General features: G+C 36.6%; 1 protein-coding gene across 1 annotated transcript in view; it reads right to left on the bottom strand.

Moving 5' to 3' along the window:
* LOC135215846 (cadherin-20-like) overlaps positions 1–18,702 on the bottom strand; it is a 274,336-nt gene extending 255,634 nt beyond the window's left edge. The window contains exon 1 of the mRNA XM_064250799.1: positions 18,611–18,702. The gene's annotated coding sequence lies outside the window, so the exon portion shown is untranslated. The remainder of the gene's footprint in view (positions 1–18,610) is intronic.
* Positions 18,703–20,667: the final 1,965 nt, after the last annotated feature.

The following is a 20,667-nucleotide window of genomic DNA, read 5'->3' as shown; positions in this document are numbered from 1 at the left end:
AGGCCTATAAATCTTTTTGCAACATACAGGCAGCTTAAACACAGCCTAAAACTTCAACATTCAAAGAAAACTGGTTGTAATTCATATTCCTATTGTATTCCTATAAAAACAAGCAATCTCTACAAATTAATTCATTAGTAACAGATTACATCTCAGAAGTCTTAGATTCCTTTTTAGGCATATAAAACATTTTGCAACATACAGGCAGCTTAAACACAGCCGAAAACTTCAACATTCTTAGAAAACTTTTTTCATTCATATTCCTACTTTGAAAATGTTGTTATGGCCATTGAGCTTATTAGATCTACTGATATAATGCTGCAGACGTAGTCATGTTGACCAGTCCCAGGAGCTTGATAAGTGTGCTTTCATCGATGGCACCACTAACCCTATTACACCGCACTTTGAACTAAGCAACATATAAAAAAAATCAGTTCAAATCGCACGGATTACGAATTATAGCAATGCATAAAAGGGATCATTAATATATAACCATAATGAAAAATAGGGCTAGCTGTGAATTTGCAAACTTTTCGACATGCATACATTAGAAATAAAAAAAATGTTTAACACTACTTGGCAGTGAGTCTGAGAATCTGGACGATACAAAAAGAATCATATCGCATGAGATCTGAGCACCACTGAACATTTTATTCTAAGTAGACGATAATAACGCATTTTTCACTCCTGTAATAAAAATCCTACAAAAAATTCGCATTTTTTCAAGTCTGTTAAGATTAGCATTGATGTCTTTGGTATGAAAACAGACTTTTTTTTTAGATTAAATGGTATCTTAACGAAATTGAAGATGTTTAAAATACGGTTTAAAAATCATAGCTACACTTCAGTGCTTAGCTGGTATTCCATCAGTGGGGTGCCTAGGTGGGGCCAAGATATTTCTTTTAGGGGGAGCCCCCATAGAAAGTCACAAAACTAACGCACCAATTCTTTAATTGGTAAAATATATTCTCGAATGTATATATCATCTGAATGAAGGAAAGCAGTAGTACTAGTAATTAGTAAACCTGTTTTTTTTAATGAAAGACCTCAATTTTCAATTAATTTTCATCTCTTACTAGCATATACAAATGTTTCCAATACTTAGTATAAATTAGTATCCTCACAACCTTACATTTAACACTAGCCTCATTTCCATTATCAAGTATTAATTTTCAACTATAGTATCATATCTATCTTATGTCAATATATCAAAATCGTGCATATCATTAATATTACAAAAGACTTATGACCCTCCAAAACCTCTTCAAATTTCAACTGGGGGCCACCAGTGTGGGGAGCCAAGCAATTGACTCGGGGTGTCTGCCCCCGCCTCCCCCCTGACTCCCCATAGCGACGCCACTGAGCCACAGTCACAGTGACTACAAACAATTAAAAATTCTTCCTTTAGTAAAACTAAAGATTAACCAAGGAATTTCACGGATCAGGATGATAAAAATTATGAAGATATAAGCAAAATAACCTTCCATACTTAATTCTCCGTCACAGCCCCAAATCTATGCGCGTCGAAATCCCGTATGACTGACTATGGTCATTCTGTAGCAGATCGAATATAAGGATTCCTTTTGAAATCCTGGAATAGAACAGCCTTTGCTGATGATCACAGCACACACACAGAGAGAGAGAGAGAGAGAGAGAGAGAGAGAGAGAGATGAATGGGGCAAAATGAAAGTGGTGAATCAAGGGAGGGTGACAAAGGAAGATGAATACGGAATCCCTAAGTTGCAGGATGGTAGTACAGTGGATTCATAGTGAATTAAATGGGGATTATTAAGTTTCTTCATATCAAAACCTACGCAAATAAATCCAGATATTGCAAAGCCTAAAAGCTGCTTTGAACTGTGAATGCATCCTTTTAACTGTAAAATGCTTTTTATTTTCTATATTCCACATTACCTCGAACGTTGACTGATCTGATCTGATTCCTGATTTCTTGTTATAGTCTGCAAACACTGATTCAGTTTTACTGAGGACTGAAAGAATCCACTTCATTTCACAGAATCACTTCAGTCCACTTACAATTTTTGTAATATGAAGTGGATTCCTCTGTAAAATAAAGATGGATTCTCCTTTTGAATTAAATGGTTTCTTCTGTGATATGAAAGGGAGTCTACTATTTAATAAAGTGGATTCTTTCATCACCAAATAACCTCTCTCTCTCTCTCTCTCTCTCGCTCTCTCTCTCTCTCATATCATATTTTTCTTCATTATTCTTAACAGTTTTAATTGGATTTACATTTATGCAATTTTTGTTTTATGGGGATTTACATTCTGTTAGTGGAAATTTCTCTCTCTCTCTCTTCTCTCTCTCTCTCTCTCTCTCTCTCTCTCTCTCTCTCTCCCCGTCATTTCCAAAAGTTCATCTCTTAAGAGAGTGGTTCTTGTAACCCTAATTCCAAATGCCGAGCACATTCGCACCAAAGCGTTAGTTACTGATGTATCTCGTTGGAAATCTCATGTTACAGAAGAACCTAATCGCGTTTCGGTGTTTTCGTCACAGCAAGTTTCTAGAGGACAAGGGAAGAATCATTATTATTACTATTGTTTCTCTGCTCGTGAAAGTGAGTGCTTGGCTATTGCTGTGCATCAGGGTGCTCTGTGTTTTGTACTTGAGTGCTTGGCCATTGCTGTGTATCAGTGTGCTTTGTGTTTTGTAATGGGTAGTACTTTCGCGTGATGCCTTTCTTATGGTTTTTTTTATGACTCATTTAGCTATTTTAAATCGTTGAAAGTATTCCGGAACAATTACGAAGCCGTGAAATTTATATATACATACACACACACACACACACACCACACATCACAAATATATATATATATATATATAATAATATATAAATATATATGTATATATATATGTATGTATATATATATATATACATACACGCATACATATATATGTATATATAGTATATATATACATATATACACACACATATATATATATATATATAAATTTCACGGCATCATAATTGTTCCGAAATACTGGCAAAGACTTAAAATTAGTTAAATGAGTCATAAAAAAAAAACATCAAGCGAAAGTACAACCCATTACAATGACATTGATAATACGTTATTTAGCAACTGAATATCTGCATTTTTGCCGTTACTGGCTTGAAGCACTGTTATCTCATCTTCCTAATTAATGTTAACATTTACTGTTTACTATGAGATTCAGGGTCTCTGTAACCCTCGGTTTTTTTGGACTTTGCTCTTTGTCAAAGCATCGGATGTAGCTGAAAGTTGACATATGTATATTTTCTAACCACACACAAATTTTTTCAGTATTATCAATAACCTAAACCCTATAGTTTTAATTTTTATAGAGTAAAAATGAACTAGCCGACGCCATGGCCAATGATTAAGAGCCAAGAGTCGAAAAACATTCATTACGTAAGCAAGGTAAACACACCTTTTGACGAAATGTTGCCCCCGCCATACACCAGACAGAAATTCCATCGGCTCTGAAACCCAAAGACTTTATGAATGGCGGAACGATACATAGATGTGGGTGGGGTATCAGTGCTAGCGTAGTAACATACTGTAGCAGTAGTGCCGCAACAGTATAGCAATAATATACATGAATTAAACGTTTAGGCCAACTGCTGGGATCCTTGAGGATCATTTAGCACTTCTTACAACTACTCGAGAAATTTGTTTTTATAGACAGATGTTAAATTTTCTAATCCAACAGTGCCCATGGTAGCCTTCAGTGTTATCCTGAATTATAACGAGGCGAAAGTGGGTGAAGCCTCATGAAGTCATCATTCTGACGATAATTATTGGTGAAGGTTTAAAGCCAATATACGGTAATTTTTTTTTTTCAGTAAATAGGTAGACAGCCAATAAATAAAAATTGCTTGACATTGGATATAGCAGTTATCAAATCAAGCTTGTCTACTATGTTTTTGAAAATTACCAACTATTCCCTACATTTTGTCAATCTGATTGTGACCTATAAAGTAGACTGTAATTTCTTAGGAAACCTATTTTGGGAGTTAGACTAATAATCGAAGTGTTTTTTGTATTTATTAACATATTTTGTTGGTTTGTTCATTATGACAATTATCAGTGGAGAGGTTCCAGAGTTCATATAGGTGTACTGCTTGCTTGTATTTAAATTTGTATGTCATTGTTGCCAGAGGTTTAGCCTTCGTTACGTATAGCCAATCATCCATCGAGAAAGAGGGAAGAAATGCTGTCATAAGTTACGTAACGAATGCGTTCGAAACCTTTTCTCTGAGTAAGTTGGCCCGTCTTCAAAAAGGTCACTTTTACATTATAAGTACCAAATTTATTCAACCTACGTAATGCAGAATACAGTCAAAATTTATGTGTAGATATAATATGTATTCTGAATAAGCGTTATATTTATGAAATGCATAGATAAAAAGTTATTGCGAAAAAAACCGTGTTACAGAGGCCCAGAATCTCATAGTAGCTTAGTTCTTAAAATTTTTCTTCATAGGGTCCACAAAATACTGAGGTGGCGACACATTCCAAAAGATTTGTTTTTATACGCCGTACTCCATATTAACTATCAAATCTACACCGTCACAGCACTCAGAAGCAAGTAAAGTCTCTCTCTCTCTCTCTCTCTCTCTCTCTCTCTCTCTCTCTCTCTCTCAACTATTTTTCTTTTTTCTTAAGCAATTTATTCATTGGATTGACATTCTGTAGCTGTAAGTTCCCTCTCTCTCTCTCTCTCTCTCTCTCTGCCTCTCTCTCTCTCTCTCTCTCTCTCTCTCTCGTAAATTTTTTACTTTTTTTAAGCAATTTTGTCATGGGATTTACATTCGGGAGCTATATATATATATATATATATATATATATATATATATATATATATATATTATATATATATATATCCTATATATATATATATGGGTTTCAGAGCCGATGGAACAAGGTGAATTGAAGTTTCTGTCTGGCGGATGGGCGGGGCAACATTTCGTAAAACGGTGTTTACCTTGCTTACGTAATGAATGTTTTTCGACTCTTGGCTCGTAATCATTGGCCATGGCGTCGGCTAGATGATTTTTACTCTATAAAAATTAAAACTATCGGGTTTAGGTTATTGATAATGCTGACAAAATTTGTGTGTGGTTGTAAAATATACATATATCAACTTTCAGCTACATCCGATGCTTTGATAAGGAGCAAAGTCCAAAAAACCGTGTTACAGAGGCCCTGAATCTCATAGTAGTTTTATATATATATATATATATATATATATATATATATATATATATATATATATATATATATATATATAAAACTACTATGAGATTCAGGGCCTCTGTAACACGGTTTTTTGGACTTTGCTCCTTATCAAAGCATCGGATGTAGCTGAAAGTTGACATATGTATTTTTTACAACCACACACAAATTTTGTCAGCATTATCAATAACCTAAACCCGATAGTTTTAATTTTTATAGAGTAAAACTTATCTAGCCGACGCCATGGCCAATGATTACGAGCCAAGAGTCGAAAACATTCATTACGTAAGCAAGGTAAACACCGTTTTACGAAATGTTGCCCCGCCCATCCGCCAGACAGAAACTTCATTCACCTTGTTCCATCGGCTCTGAAACCCATAGCAGTCAAGAATGGCTAACAGGAATTGGAATTCTCCCCGTGGTTGCAAAACTGCATTTGCCTTACGACTTGTAACTTTATACAAACAAGAGAAAGCAGCCCGTGGCCATACTTACTATAGCCTGAATAGGTAATTATTCAGTTTATAGTTTAAATCCAATGTTTATGGTCTGATTTGTATTTAGCGTAACGTGATTATAATACTTATAATGTCATTCAGGATTTTGAACATTTCCATTAACTATTCACTATGCCACCAAGAGAGAAAGAAAGAGAGAGATTGTATGTAATCAGCCTTTATATAACTATTTTTATATAAGATTTTTATCCAAAGTAAATATAAGCTTATATGTGCTAAATCTCCAGCAGACCAACAGATCATCCGATTTTTTTTCTTCTTCTTTCAGTAAATAGGTAGATAGCCAATAAATAAAAATTGCTTGACATTGGATATAGCAGTTATCAAATCAAGCTTGTCTACTATGTTTTTGAAAATTACCAACTATTCCCTACATCGTCTATCTGATTGTGACTTATAAAGTAGACTGTAATTTCTTAGGACACTTATTTTAGGAGTTAGACTAATAATCGAAGTGTTTTTGTATTTATTAACATATTTTGTTGGTTTGTTCATTATGACAATTATCAGTGGAGAGGCTTCAGAGTTCATAAAGGTGTACTGCTTTGCTTGTATTTAAATTTGTATGTCAATGTTGCCAGAGGTCTAGCCTTCGTTACGTATAGCCAATCATCCATCGAGAAAGAGGGAAGAAATGCTGTCATAAGTTACGTAACGAGTGCGTTCGAAACCTTTTCTCTGAGTAAGTTCGCCCGTCTTCAAAAAAAGTCACTTTTACATTATAAGTACCAAGTTTATTCAACCTACGTAATGCAGAATACAGTCAAAATTTATGTGTAGATATAATGTGTATTCTGAATAAGCGTTATATTTATGAAATCCATAGATAAAACAAAAAAAGTTATTGCGAAAAAACCGTGTTACAGAGGCCCTGAATCTCATAGTAGTTTTCGTTTTCTTAAGCAATTCTCTCTTGAGATTGACATTCTGTATCTGTAAATTCTCTCTTGATTTCTTGGTGAATCATTACATATATTTTAAACATTATTCTAGCTTATATATAAGGACCCAGTGTGACCTGGACAATACAGTTTCCACTGAAACAACATACGTGAATCTGGAAACTAAGTAAAGCGACTCGATAGCCAATATTCAGTCCGGCATTCAAACAAGGCTAGGAATTGCAAGGGTCAGTACTCTGATAGCGATGTAACAACGTCTGATGATATTCCAATATCTATTGAAGTTATTATAATTTTTACATTTTTTATTTTTAGATTTTACTTGAACTGAAAGACAACTTAATTTCACCATGTAAATATATATATATATATATATATATATATATATATATATATATATATATATATATATATATATATATATATATATACATATAATGTAAATAAATCTCCCGTTCAAACAGAATAAGTCTCATGTACAAAAGGCCCATTAAAACACTGTGGTTCAAAGCTGGGACCATATTTCGGTGAAGTTAGTCCAACGAAATAAAGTCCTTATAGCTTTAGGCCAGTGTGTTTTAATGGGACTTTTGTACAGGAGATATATGTATAATATGTACATGGATCGCCTGGTTTTTCTTACTGGTCACCCATCCAATTTCTAACCAAACCAATGCTGCGTAAACACATAAATTCCCTTTCAACCCCATTTACCATAACTAGTTTAAAAAGAACGGTCTAGTTTTCATTTTCTATTTATTGAATCAAAAGTTAAATATTTAATGGGAATATTTTAAATGTGAAATAGGGAATGAAGCGAAGTAACTCCTTGTGTCACAACATTTATTTAACCCAACTTTCGGGGGGAGAGCCGACCGAACACATTTGGTTTTCAATCCCTCAGCCGTTATATTCGTTGAAGTCTGATTTTATTGACACTAGAATAGACTCGAATCAACTTCGCCAAGAATGAGAAGTTGCAATTGAACTCCTTGGCTTTTAATTCATGATGAGACCAGTCATATGGCTATACACAGTACTTCAATTGTTTGCTTTTATTACGTAGCACTGGAACACTAACTGTCACAAGTTAGTAGGATATTTTCAAAATGGTCGACGAATGGAAAAATTTGAAACAGTTAAACATATTCCAAAACTGGTGTTAAACATAGGAAATTCACGTCATTACACTCGGTGAGAGTTCCCTCCTTCAATAACAAACGTTTGTCGTCCTTTCAGTGACCTGAAACAACACTAGGAGCCACGAAGAAACTTCGTATCTCAGTTCTGACCAAGGATCAGAGTTTAGAAACGGCAATGAAAAAAGAAATTACGGCTCTCCGACTCTCAGAAATTTTAAGTCAGTGGCGTTTATCGGCCAGGTGCTGACTTCTTGGTTTTGTGTGGTTCTAAGGCTGATTATCATCAAAGAGCTTGTGCAGTTCGTCAAACCCTCATTGAGAGTCTTAGGCCCCAACTAAGATAAATTACAAAAGACAACTAAGAGTGTTTCTCTGTTCTAACTGCAACTGTAGTTGGATGAGTCTAAATGAATTTAATTGGTGACTTGGGTACTTCCTCCCACCTATAACCTGAAACTGTCACGTATCCCCGTTTCCCAAAGACAATTCCTACCTCTGCATTCTCCATTTGCAAGGAATTATCAGTAAGTATCAGCCCCTCAGTGGCGTGGTCGGTATAGTGTTGGCGTACCACCTCGGTGGTCGCGAGTTCGATACTCGGTCATTCTATTAAGGTGTGAGAGATGTGTATTTCTGGTGATAGAAGTTCACTCTCGACGTGGTACGGAAGTCACGTAAAACCGTTGGTCCCGTTGCTGAATAACCACTGGTTCAATGCAACGTAAAAGCACCATACAAACAAACAAACAATCAATATCAATTAAATGCAAGAAAAACTTCCCGGTAAGAATCATTTGGCAAGAAGACTGTGGCAGAGTAAATGTTCCTCTCACTTCAGTGTCAGAAAACAACTTTCCATTAAAGGATTATCTTCGTACCTTGATAGAATACACCGGTAATAGTCAGAAGTGGTCCCTTTGGGCTTGCATACGTCATCTGCGATTTGGCAAATGGTTTGGCAAATAGTTTATCGTCTCTGATTCTGGGTAAAGAGCCAGTCAACGGTCCTTTGACTGTTCTTGGGTTTTTGATACTTTGGTTTTTAATTTATTAACGTCTTACTGTCCCAGTAATATCTTGCAACTACACTGTGTGTTTTTAAATGTTACAGCGTTTTTCCTAATTCTTATTACTCATTTCCATACAAATCAAAATACAGTATTTACTTTTGGTCTGTATACGCCAATGTCAAAACATTCATAGAATTTTAAGATTTATTCTCACATAAAATACTTCTGCTGATTAGGTCCAAGGTGAATGAAATATTGGAATGTCAGTTGTAGTTAATTAATTTCAAGCAGGATTTCTATGAAAATTATTCTGCAAAATAAGAGTGTGCTAAAATAATGATCAGAATAATTGCTTCACTGAAAACCTTACGACACCAGAGAAATCAATTTGCATGATACTAGTATATGTGGTCCTTTAAGTCTTATGAAACTAATATATAAACAAACATCGAAACTGGAGCTGGAAAAAATTTAGGCCCAAGGGCAAGCGCTGGAACTTATGAGATCATTCAGCGCCGAGAATAATGTTTATCAGGATAGGTAGGAAAGAAAGACGGAAGAGATTATGAACGGAGGTATAGTAAAAGGCATCAACCGGTTGCAGGGAAACTGTCGCTGCAGAGAACCTTGAGCAATGCCAACGGATCACCTGTGAGTTGCACTGACGGCACTAACCCGTTACAGGGTAAACAAGTATATCGAACGGGCCCTGTAAGGGGATAGTTGCCGTCAGTGCACCTCATGCGGTGCATTGTAGGTATTACTTAAGATTAAGGTTCTTTGCAGCGTGCCTTCGGCCTTTAGCTGCAACCCCTTTCATTCCTTTTACTGTACTTCCTTCCATATTCTCTTTCTTCCATCTTACTCTCCACCCTCTACTAACAATTGCTTCATGGTGCAACTGCTTAGAGGTTTTCCTCCTGTTACAGCTATCAACCCTTTTACTGTCAGTTTCCATTTCAGCGATGAATGGCCTCATAGGTCCCAGTGCTTGGCCTTTGGCCTAAAATCCATATTCAATTCAATTCAATTCAGTGTCGAACTGGAATAACTATCAAGCTGGAATTATATTAAACAATGAATATTTCCTAATGGTTAAGGTCAATTTCATTCACCTTTAATATCTACCCATTTGACGCTTAATCCGGAGGAAACGCTACTTGTCCAGAATTCGCTCTGCTTTGAAGGATTCATCAGCGAAGTCGCTCAGAGACCTCGGGTTTATTCGCAGTAAAAACCAGGTGCAACACCGTCTTAGAGGAGAGTCGGATCCTGAGAGCATCGACGAACAGCTTTTAATTAAAAGCAATTAACCCGTAATGGCGGCAAAGCGTACCGAGGCCCTCGATCTCTCTCTTTGGTTCGCGTTTCACAAGCGAAATTGGGCTTTCATAAGCAAAGACGGGCTTTAATATGGGAATTCGTGCTTAATATGCGAAATCGGGCTTTAATAGTTAAAATCCGGTCTCTCTTTCGTTTGACATGCGAAATTGGGCTTTATTAGGCAAAATTGGGCTTCAGTGTGCGAAATCGGGCTTTAATAAGTAAAATGCGTTCTCTCTTTGGTTCACGTTTGACAAGCGAAATTGGGCTTTAATAAGCAAAACCGAGCTTTAATAGGTTTTAATAAGATAAATTGGGCTTTAATAATCGAAGTCGGTCTTAAATAAGTGAAATCCTGTTTTATTAAGACCAACAGGGCTTAGGTTATCGAAACCAGGCTTTCACAAGCAAAATATATAAACTCCATTTGCTAACAGGTATTGCTGATTCTGTCTAAATGTGATTAGGACACTGGTCCTGGCAAATACCTTCAGCGTATTTTTAGAAACATACCAAGATTCACACACAACAGTAGGATCGTGAAATAACCAGCAGAGATAAAGTCTATATTTCAAAATATACCAAGAATTACACACATGAAACCGGTCTTATTCTAACCCTGACCATCAGGAGAGTGAATGTACAGTTTTCATGAACAGTAAACCCAGCTACTGCTGTAGTTAGTTATGTGGATTCCTCTGGTCTTATTTGCTCACTCTCCCATTGCCAGGTCCTCAAAAGAAGTTGCGTGGATGGTAAATTAACTCATAAAATAAGCCTAAAACAACTAGTTATCTTTTAACATGTTTTTGATAAATTGTAGGTAATTGTTTTGGTATATTTTTTGAGGGTTTATTATAAACGGATGAAATCTTACATATTATGGTGTTTTTATAGTGTGAGTTCGAGCATAAAATACAAATGGCCTTTGGTATCCACTAGTTAGAACGACGCGATGATAGTAGGCAAATCCGCGAGAGAGAGAGAGAGAGAGAGAGAGAGAGAGAGAGAGAGAGAGAGAGAGAGAGAGAGAGAGAGAGAGAAAACGCCCAACATTTAACCCCCTTTACATATCTATATAATTATATATACATACATTATTATATATATATATTATATATATATATTATATATTATATTAGTTACCATAATATATATTACCGTAGTGTATATCTATATGTATTGATGCCACATCATTAAATATCATTTAAGATTCATAAGAAAAGTGATAGATTAAAATATATGCTTCTATTATTGCGTTTACAGCATCTTTAGCACATGAAATACACAAACCAACCTAACCTAACCTAATTGTATATTTCCAGGCGATAATATTCACTTGGAAATATACAAAAGACTACGCCGGACACCCACGTTCTAACGAAAATTGCAAATCACTGAATGAAGCTAATTCTGCAAGGTTAAAAAAAAAGAATTCCGTTTGAGAGCAATTCCACTGCAGTGGCGAGACCTCCAGAATTATTCATCCTCACAACTGCTGTAATAGATCGTGTCGTTTCCTTTGCTTTGCAAGTAATTACAATACTAATTACGGTGACAATGTGATGGCATTCACTCCCCAGATGAACTAGCCAAAGTTTGAGCTCGCTCTCTCTCTCCTCTCTCCTTTCCCTCTCTATCTCTCTCTCTTTCTTCGCTCTCTCTATCCAACTTGGAGCATTATTCCCAAAATCAAATATGAAAAAAATTCTCTCTCTCTCTCTCTCTCTCTCTCTCTCTCTCTCTCTCTCTCAACTTGCCTGCGTCCATTATTCTTAAAATGGGAAGATAAAATCTCTCTCTCTCTCTCTCTCTCTCTCTCTCTCACTTGGAACATTATTCCCAAAATCCAATACGAAAAAGATTCTCTCTCTCTCTCTCTCTCTCTCTCTCTCTCTCCTCCGAACACAAGCAACACACCCACACACATTTGAGAGGATAATGTGTATAATATTTTTCCATTATCACTGTTACGCTATTTTCATGCCTTAACAGTTTTAATATGAAGCCTTTTCTTCATTAAGGAGTTTATGTTATTGCGAAGAGTATTACGTTTTCGCAACATCCAGCTATCACTGCGTGACTCCTGCTTTCTAGAGATTAATGTCATCATATTTCGAGCCAGACAGTCACTGGTTTTGGAAGATGAATTAATAAAGAACAGCTGCCGCCCAGAGCCCGTGCACCAAATTCCGTCTGAATCTAGTTTCAATAAAACAGTTTCATAATTACAGAGGCTTCGGAACCCCGCGTATAAACTTCAATAGCTTAAATTGAGATTCCTTGAATCTGAAACCGAAATTTTGTCCCGAACACCGAATATATAAGTGAATTTTTGAGCCCTGGAACAAAAGTACTGGGAAATCAAGCGAAAGATCCACAGCCTTCGATTCGTTACATCGTGGAAATACGAATTTACTCACTAGGCACTCCTGTAGTAGAGGGGTTTTAGGGGGTTAGTGCGATCATTACACCTCATGCGGTGCACTGTAGGCTTGACACACGGTTCTCTGAAGCTTACCTGCGACCCTAGCTGCAACTACTTTCAATTTTTTTGATGTACCTCCGTTCGTATTCCTCCTGTTAACCCCTTCAAAACATTTTGCTCCTAATTTCCTTTTCAGCGCCGAAATGACCTCTTAAGTCTCAGTGTTTCACTTTGGCCTAAATTTTATATTCCAATTCCAGTTCCTCAATAAACACTATACATCAGAATCACCGAGTCATTCATCCAGCAATGCTACCATAAAGCTACACTACTTATGGCTTTAAGAATGATGAAAGAAAGTTACAAATTACAGAAAATCTACGCCAGCTTCTACAATGCCATATCACTCTCTATGTTTCCGTTGCCATAGCATCAGATTCTTTGCTCTATAGCGTAAGCGAGCGTAGGATTTTATACATACCCTTTTATCTAACTGGAACAGATTGCCATACACCTATGTACACAAGTGTACACATGCACTTATACACACGCATATCACGTAAACAGAGCCGTATGACATTTAGTGACGTCTAGGTGATGTGAAAATGTAAACCGACTTTCTCTCTTCCTCTCTCTCTCTCTCCTAGAACTATTTTTGTTTCTGTCAGTCGCTTCCTCCTCTCCTCCGAAAAAAAGGAGGTTATCTGGATTTGAAACGAAAATTAAAAGAAAACATCTCTCCCTTTGTATGTTTGTCTGTCCATCTGAATGATGTGTCTGTCTCTAAGCGAAGCACCTCTCTCTCTCTCTCTCTCTCTCTCTCTTTGGAAAGTGAATAATGTTATGCGAGAATGAAAGAAAAAGTAACTTTCTCTCTCTCTCTCTCTCTCTCTCTCTCTCTCTCCTCTCTCTCTCTCTCTCTCTCTCAAATGAATAATGTTAAGCGAGAGTGAAGAAAAAAGTAACTTCTCTCTCTCTCTCCTCTCTCTCTCTCTCTCTCTCTCTCTCTCTCTCTCTCTCTCTCTCTCTCTCAAATGAATAATGTTAAGCGAGAGTGAAAGAAAAAGTAATTTCTCTCTCTCTCTCTCTCTCTCTCTCTCTCTCTCTCTCTCTCTCTCTTCTTGTCTGCAAGATATACAGGTCACTTAAATGCGCCTTTGTTTAAATACTGTTATATTGTTTTTGTTTTCTTGTTTTTTTTCTGAACATTACTTTCAGACAGATTTCACCGTACTTTGTTTAAGGAAAAAGAGGAACGGCCGAGGCAATATTCCTTCCTCTAAAGTTGCCCGCACTAGCTTAACCTAAATATTTTACGAAGCTCTTCCTCACAATCTTCCGCTGCTGGTGACGTAAAAACGATAACGGTATTTACCAAGTTTCCAGTAGTTAGCGGAGGGAGACGATAATGGAAGTAATATGCTCTATAAATTGGAAATTTCATAATTATAGGATTTACGGATAGTGAGGATCATGATACGATCCTAACCTAAAATTACTGTAGATAATAACATTTAAAATCAAGATGAATTACAATATTCTGCATCGCATTTAACTTCTTTGCCTTCAGCTTTTCCCATTTCTATATGGGATCGCTGTTTCTAGTCAGTCATCTCCTTCTTCTGTCCTGTACATCTTGTTCTCTTAGACCCTTTTCCTTCAATATCATGCAATGATTTATCTTTCCACCTGAGCTTTGGCCATCCCCTCCCTCTTCTGCCATCCACCTCCATGCTCATAACCCTCTTACATACGTGTTCATCTTCTCTCCTCATGACATGACCAAACCATTCAGTCTTCTTTCCTGATCTTTTTTTTTTGTATCGCATTCAACGTCATGAATATCATGAGTGTCTCGGTCGCCACCCTCTTCAGAGAAAAAAGGAAAATTAGGCGTAAGAAAATTCCCCCAAAAAGTGTCGATTAGCCTCACCTGTTGACCACCCATCCCGGCCATGAATGAATTCTCCCTTTACTTGGATTTTGATATCCACCCATTTCCACGCCTCTTTCAAGCAATTTAACTGCCACTTTTTGGGGCAACCTACGAAACCTAAGATAGTCGTAACCCCCATTCGAAGGGATAGCATCCTCAGTCTCTTGACGTGACCAGATCACCCTCAAATCACTCCATCCTGCTCTCCATTAGAACTCTCTATTCTTCTTCTTCCAAGACTTCCGTCATAGTTCACATCGCTTGAGCCACTCTTACTTGATATATGGTAGTAAAGGAATGAAGGAGAGGATTGATTGTTCATATGTATGAGGGGGAAAGAGGATAAAGCTTGCTACAAGAAGTGTATGAGCAGTATACCCTTGTATATTGGTAAAATACCGATCATTAAAGTAAGATTGCCATACACGATGGAGACAGGATTTCAAGAGGACAACATGCTCTGCCATCTAGGGAGTACCACATTCTTCATTATCTGCCCATCGGTCTATGAGAAGAAGATACTCAGGTTCAAGCGGTCTTGATTGTAAGGTGACATATCATTCGCAATATGGCTTTTTTTTTTTTAATAAAAGAAAGATGATTGCTGTAATCATAGCTCTCTTGGATCAAGAGGACAATAACTATGAAATGTGTGGCAAAAAAATCGCAGAAGACAATGGTCAAAAGAATGGCTAAGAAAGAGAGAGAAATTTTCTCATATGATGTTACTGAATGAGTTAAAGGAAAATAACCCAGATGATTATAGAAATTATTTGAGAATGACCAACGAAGCCTTCACATACCTCTTATCCCTTGTTTCGACAAAGATTACAAAAGAAGACACAGTAATGAGACAGGCTATTTATTTCTGCAGAAGAAAGGTTGATTTCAACATTGAGGTTTTTAGCAACGGGACGGTCACTGGAGGATCTCAAATTTTCAACTGGAATTTCTGCCCAAGCTTTAGGAAAAATCATACCTGAAACTTGTCAAGCAATATATGACAGCTTACGTGATGAATATTTGAATGGTAAGTAAAACTATCATGCCTTGAGGGATGGTCAGGACTCTGGGAGGCTAATCTCTTCCCACACACGTTAGGGACTGCGCGGCGAGTCAGCAAATTGCAACGGGACAGGACAGGATTTTTCAACATGCTGAAAGGATGGCGAGCCAAGACAAGCCCGACGAGACTGGCTTTTTTCCCCCCATACACCATAAAGACTGGACCGATGCGGGACAATCCCCTCTTGAAATTGACGGGCCAGTCTCTATCGTGTATGGCCAGCTTAAGAAATGATGGTAGAAGGACTGATATGGGAGGATGGGTGTGGGATTCAACGAAGAGCAGAGCGGACAGACCAAGTGTGCGTTATGAAACAATGTTAGAACGTTAAAAGTAAGGGAAAAACAACTGTTTATGACAGATCTGTCATTATAAACCTTACGACAGAATTGATCAAGGTAAGAGTGCGTCCGGGATGAATTCTACAAAAGTTAAGCTACTTAGTGCTACAAGCTGGTGTTCATGATGGAATTGAAGCGTGTGTCATACCCTGTAGGTTGGAAAATGGCTGGTTTGTTGATACATAGAGTTAAGATGGATGGTCTGTGATGCCTCCATGATTGTTTACGATCTTTACTGATGGAGTGAAGCAAGAACTGTGAGGACTGTGGAGGGGTATTGTTTGCTGAGAAGTAGTGTTGAGTGAGGATCATATGAGAAAAACTAGAAAGAATATTGAAAGAGTGAAAGTATTCACAAGACGTGACACCTAATAGTAAAAGTGAGCGAGAGGAAGGTTATGAAGGTAAATGGAAACCAGAAAGTAGATATGAATGTTAGTGGGGATGGTATAAGAATGAAAATAGTAGATACGCACAAGTACAAGTATCTAATAATAAGTATGCTGGATGATGGTAGTAGCAGAGATAACGTGAACTGCAAAATAGAAGATGCTAAGAATTCTGTAAGAAGAATTTGGAAACGATTATTAGCAACTTAGAAGGTTTATGGAATACGGGGCTGGAATATATACTGGGATAACTGAGCCAGCTTATATTTATATATATATATATATATATATATATATATATAATATATATATATATATATATAGATATAGATATAGATATATATACATATATATATTAATATATATATTATATATATATATATATATATATATTATATATATATATATATATATATATATATATATATCTATATCTATATATATATATATGTGTGTGTGTGTGTGTGTGTGTGTGTGTGTGTGTGTGTGTGTGTGTACAGCACTATAGTCGTATTTTCTGATCAGAGTGATTAGTTCCTGAGCAGTTCAGCCTTTTTGTTGTCTGAAAGTCTTATAAAATGAGGTTGATAGCTCCTATTCCACCGTTAAGTGTTCAGATTGGCAAAGATTTGATGAGATTTTAACGTCTTGTGCCTGTTGCCTTCATCGCCTAGGACTCAAATCTAATATCAAAAATCTTCTAGAATTTAGCACTTCTTTTAGAATGAGGGCAACTAGTCTCATGCCCTTTTTGTTTTATGATTCTTAGATGGCGCTGGTACTCTTTCACAGACGGTTATGCATGAGGAACTGATCAGGATAGGCCTATGGACTGTTGCAAATGGGGGTAAGTTTACTGAGCCCCATTCGAAAAAGTCCATTGGCCGATTCTGGATAGTTTGCCCCACCTGTGCCACACTGTAAAATGGTACAGCGCAACTAGTATCAAAGAAAGGGCATAGGATTAACTACCCGATCCCAAAAGAAATTCTGAATATCAGAGTAAGCCTACAAACTACTTTGTTTTTGTTGCTGTTGTTCTTGTTCTTGCTAGGGGGTAGGAAATCCCCATGGAAAGCCTAAAAAGGTCTGAAAAAAGGTGTTTCGCGTTGAGTTAAAGATACGGGAACTTTAGGATAGGATATATAAGAGTTATTTATAAGAATGAAAATGCAAAAAAATTAATAATGTGCATGTTAAACAGTACAGAAAAATGCTTTTAATTTTCGTTGGTGAAACTAGCTCTATTTGACTGTAGATTTTAGCACGTTTTAATTACGTTACGTTACAAATATAATGCTTGCAACTTATGCGTGACGGGAAATTTTTGCACGTATCTCGAGTAAGCTGGAGGTCGGATCACGCTAATTAGAGTGGGTCACTCCAGAGGGTGCTGACCTTTTCTGACACCAGCCACAGTTGGCTGTCCACCAGGTAGCTAATGCACTGCTTAGTATAATAGATGGACCTGGATGATGCGGTCTTCAGGATTCATATCCTGTGGGCTTGAATTCTGTCTTATAATTCAAAATTCAGGGCACACAAAATTTAATATATTGAAACTATCCACATAATAATGTGGGACAACTAACACATGAAGTCTATGCACAGTGCATGTATGTGTATTGGTTGTTTACAAGTATTTGAATGTCAGTCATAGGTTTAACGAATTTTACGTTTAAATTGTAACTCTGCGTACGAGGGCAAATTCCGCTTCATAGTTATCAAGTATAAATACATTTTATAAAAAAAGCAAACTAAAAAAAACACATTTCACGGAGAAATCGTAACACAATTACGTGAAAAAAAGGCAATAGATAGCAGTATACATTCATGCACAAAATACACACCAGGTAAAAACATATAATCAGATGTTAATGGGTAGGTGATAACTGTCTTCCTCTGAGGCACTCGCATAAATCTAGTTCCATTTGTGCACCGAGTGTTTCATTTTTCACGTAACCCTGTTTCTTTAATATATTCATGAAAGAGAGCTAGGGTCAGTCAAGAGTAACAAAAGAGTGTATCACAAAAATAGGGTTATTTGCTCCAAAAAATGTGTTTTAGATTATGTAAAATTCACGTCACATCTACGTAACGTCGTAAGATGCAGGATATAAGTATACTTTTTTTAATCAATTATTTTTGCCTGCCTTTTTGCGTGATACGAATAATATATCTTGATCCAAATTGCAATGAGAGTCCCACAGAGGAAGATGTTTTCACTAATTGTTGACTAGAAGAAGTATGAAGATCAGAAGATGGAATTAGGAGACGACAAAGGAAGAGGAAAAAAGAGGAACTTAAGTCTTCTCACAGGAGTTGCTCGGGAGACGCGCGCGTTTGCGGACAATAGTGTTTCGCGTTTCGTTCACTCGGGGAATGATGCACTTCCGCACTCCGTTGAAGCTGCCGAAGTTGTGGGGGACTGCGGTGGCTTCGACTGGCCCACTCTCTCTCTCTCTCTCTCTCTCTCTCTCTCTCTCTCTCTCGTAGTAAATGCAACAGCTCTCCCACTTCCTCTTCTTACCATGTCAAAGTCAGACTCTCTCTCTCTCTCTCTCTCTCTCTCTCTGGAAGATAAAAGCTTTGTCCCCGTCTCTTCCCACAGCTCACTGCAAAAGGGCTCTCTCTCTCTCTCTCTCTCTCTCTCACAGCGGTTAGTGATTTTCACTGAAAAGAGATTTTTATATTTCTCGTATTTATTCAAAACTTTAAAAGTGTATTCTTGCATAATTTTCTTAAACCATGCCGTAATTATTGATAACTGTTTTTTACGTGCATCAAAAAACTCTTATAGTAGTATTAAAACAAATATCAGACCAGTTATACTACTGAGGTTTTGAGATACAAGTCGCAATTAACTCAGCCTCTGGTAAAGTCCTAAACAGTTATGACAAAGCGGATGTCCTGTAAACCAGTTGGTGGGGGCGGTATTCCCTCCCTCTAAAAATATCTTTAGAAGCAAAGTATTGAAAACAAAAATATACATGGTTTCTAAACTCCTACAGTTCCCCGGTTTCCTTTTTATTTCCCACTCTGCATTAAACAGGTTTCTCTCTGTTATTTTATGAGCGACAGTAACGGAGTGGAGACCAGTAAATGAAGATATATCAGTTGCCATTGCCTCTATTTCCTTAATTGCCTTAAAGTCTTCAGATGATCACATAGCAATTTCATATTTTACCAACCCTTAAGCTTGATTTGCATAATGTACACGAATGCCTTGTCAATCATCCTAATGGTTGCTGTGCTGTCTCTCTTGCTTTCTACAAGCTCTCAATAATAATAAAATAGGGCCAGTCCCTTTTTCCTACTCTTTTGGCAGAGCAGGATGTCATGAAGGGCCTCAATCTCAAGCCTCCTGACTTTAGTGAAGGTCCTTCATGGAGTGACTTTCACACAGAGGCTTCGGAAATCCTTATGAATGAAATCCTTATGAACTGAATAATATTGCTTTTCGATTTAATGGCTGTCAACTGAGGTGTCACGGCTATTAGCTTTTGTAAAGTAGAAGGAAGGATACGTAGATATTCATTAATTTATATGATAAAAAACGATTCCTCTCCTTCCTTCACGACGCTAGTGCTTGTATAAATTGCAGTTTGATTTAGCCTTATGTTTATGCGTCCCGGTGACAGCTGACATTGTATAAGAGCAGTCACGAATAAGTAATTGCCGTATATCAGAATGTAAGTAATGTTTACTACAAGGAAGTTGAGAAAATACCAGAGAACCTCTGTGTCTTATGATTTCATAATTGGAATATATACTATATACATAAATGTATATATATTATATATATATATATAATTATATATATATATATATATATATGTATATATATAATATGTACATATATATATATATATATATATATATATATTATATATATATATATATATCTCAGTAAAGGATCCATAGTAATATTCTTGTTTATAAGGAAGAAATATATTTGTCGAAATATTTCCTCTTGATAAATAGAAATATTACTGTGGACCTTTCTACCGATGACTTAGAAGTACGACACGGTGTTTTTATAGAACCTCAAAAGTTCAATCGAAGATGCAGGGCCATACTACATTAAAACAATTTCTCTTGCATTTTGATAATTTACTTACATTTATATCTATCTATTAATTGATTTGTTAATTGTTTTCTTTTTTCTAATCACTCATCTCTTCGTTCTGTGTCTCTGTCACCTATCACATCTTGCAAATGAACACCAAGTTCTTTGGAAGCTTGAATTCAGGTCAATGTCCCCTGTGGGCTTTTTCCTTATGAATAGGGTTCGTCTTCTGAATAATAATAATAATAATAATAATAATAATAATAATAATAATAATAATAATAATTTCTAACTGAAGGAGATTG

This window comes from Macrobrachium nipponense, chromosome 5, assembly GCF_015104395.2.
Source record: "Macrobrachium nipponense isolate FS-2020 chromosome 5, ASM1510439v2, whole genome shotgun sequence".
Lineage (NCBI taxonomy): Eukaryota > Metazoa > Arthropoda > Malacostraca > Decapoda > Palaemonidae > Macrobrachium > Macrobrachium nipponense.
This window is presented reverse-complemented; position numbering and strand designations above follow the sequence as displayed.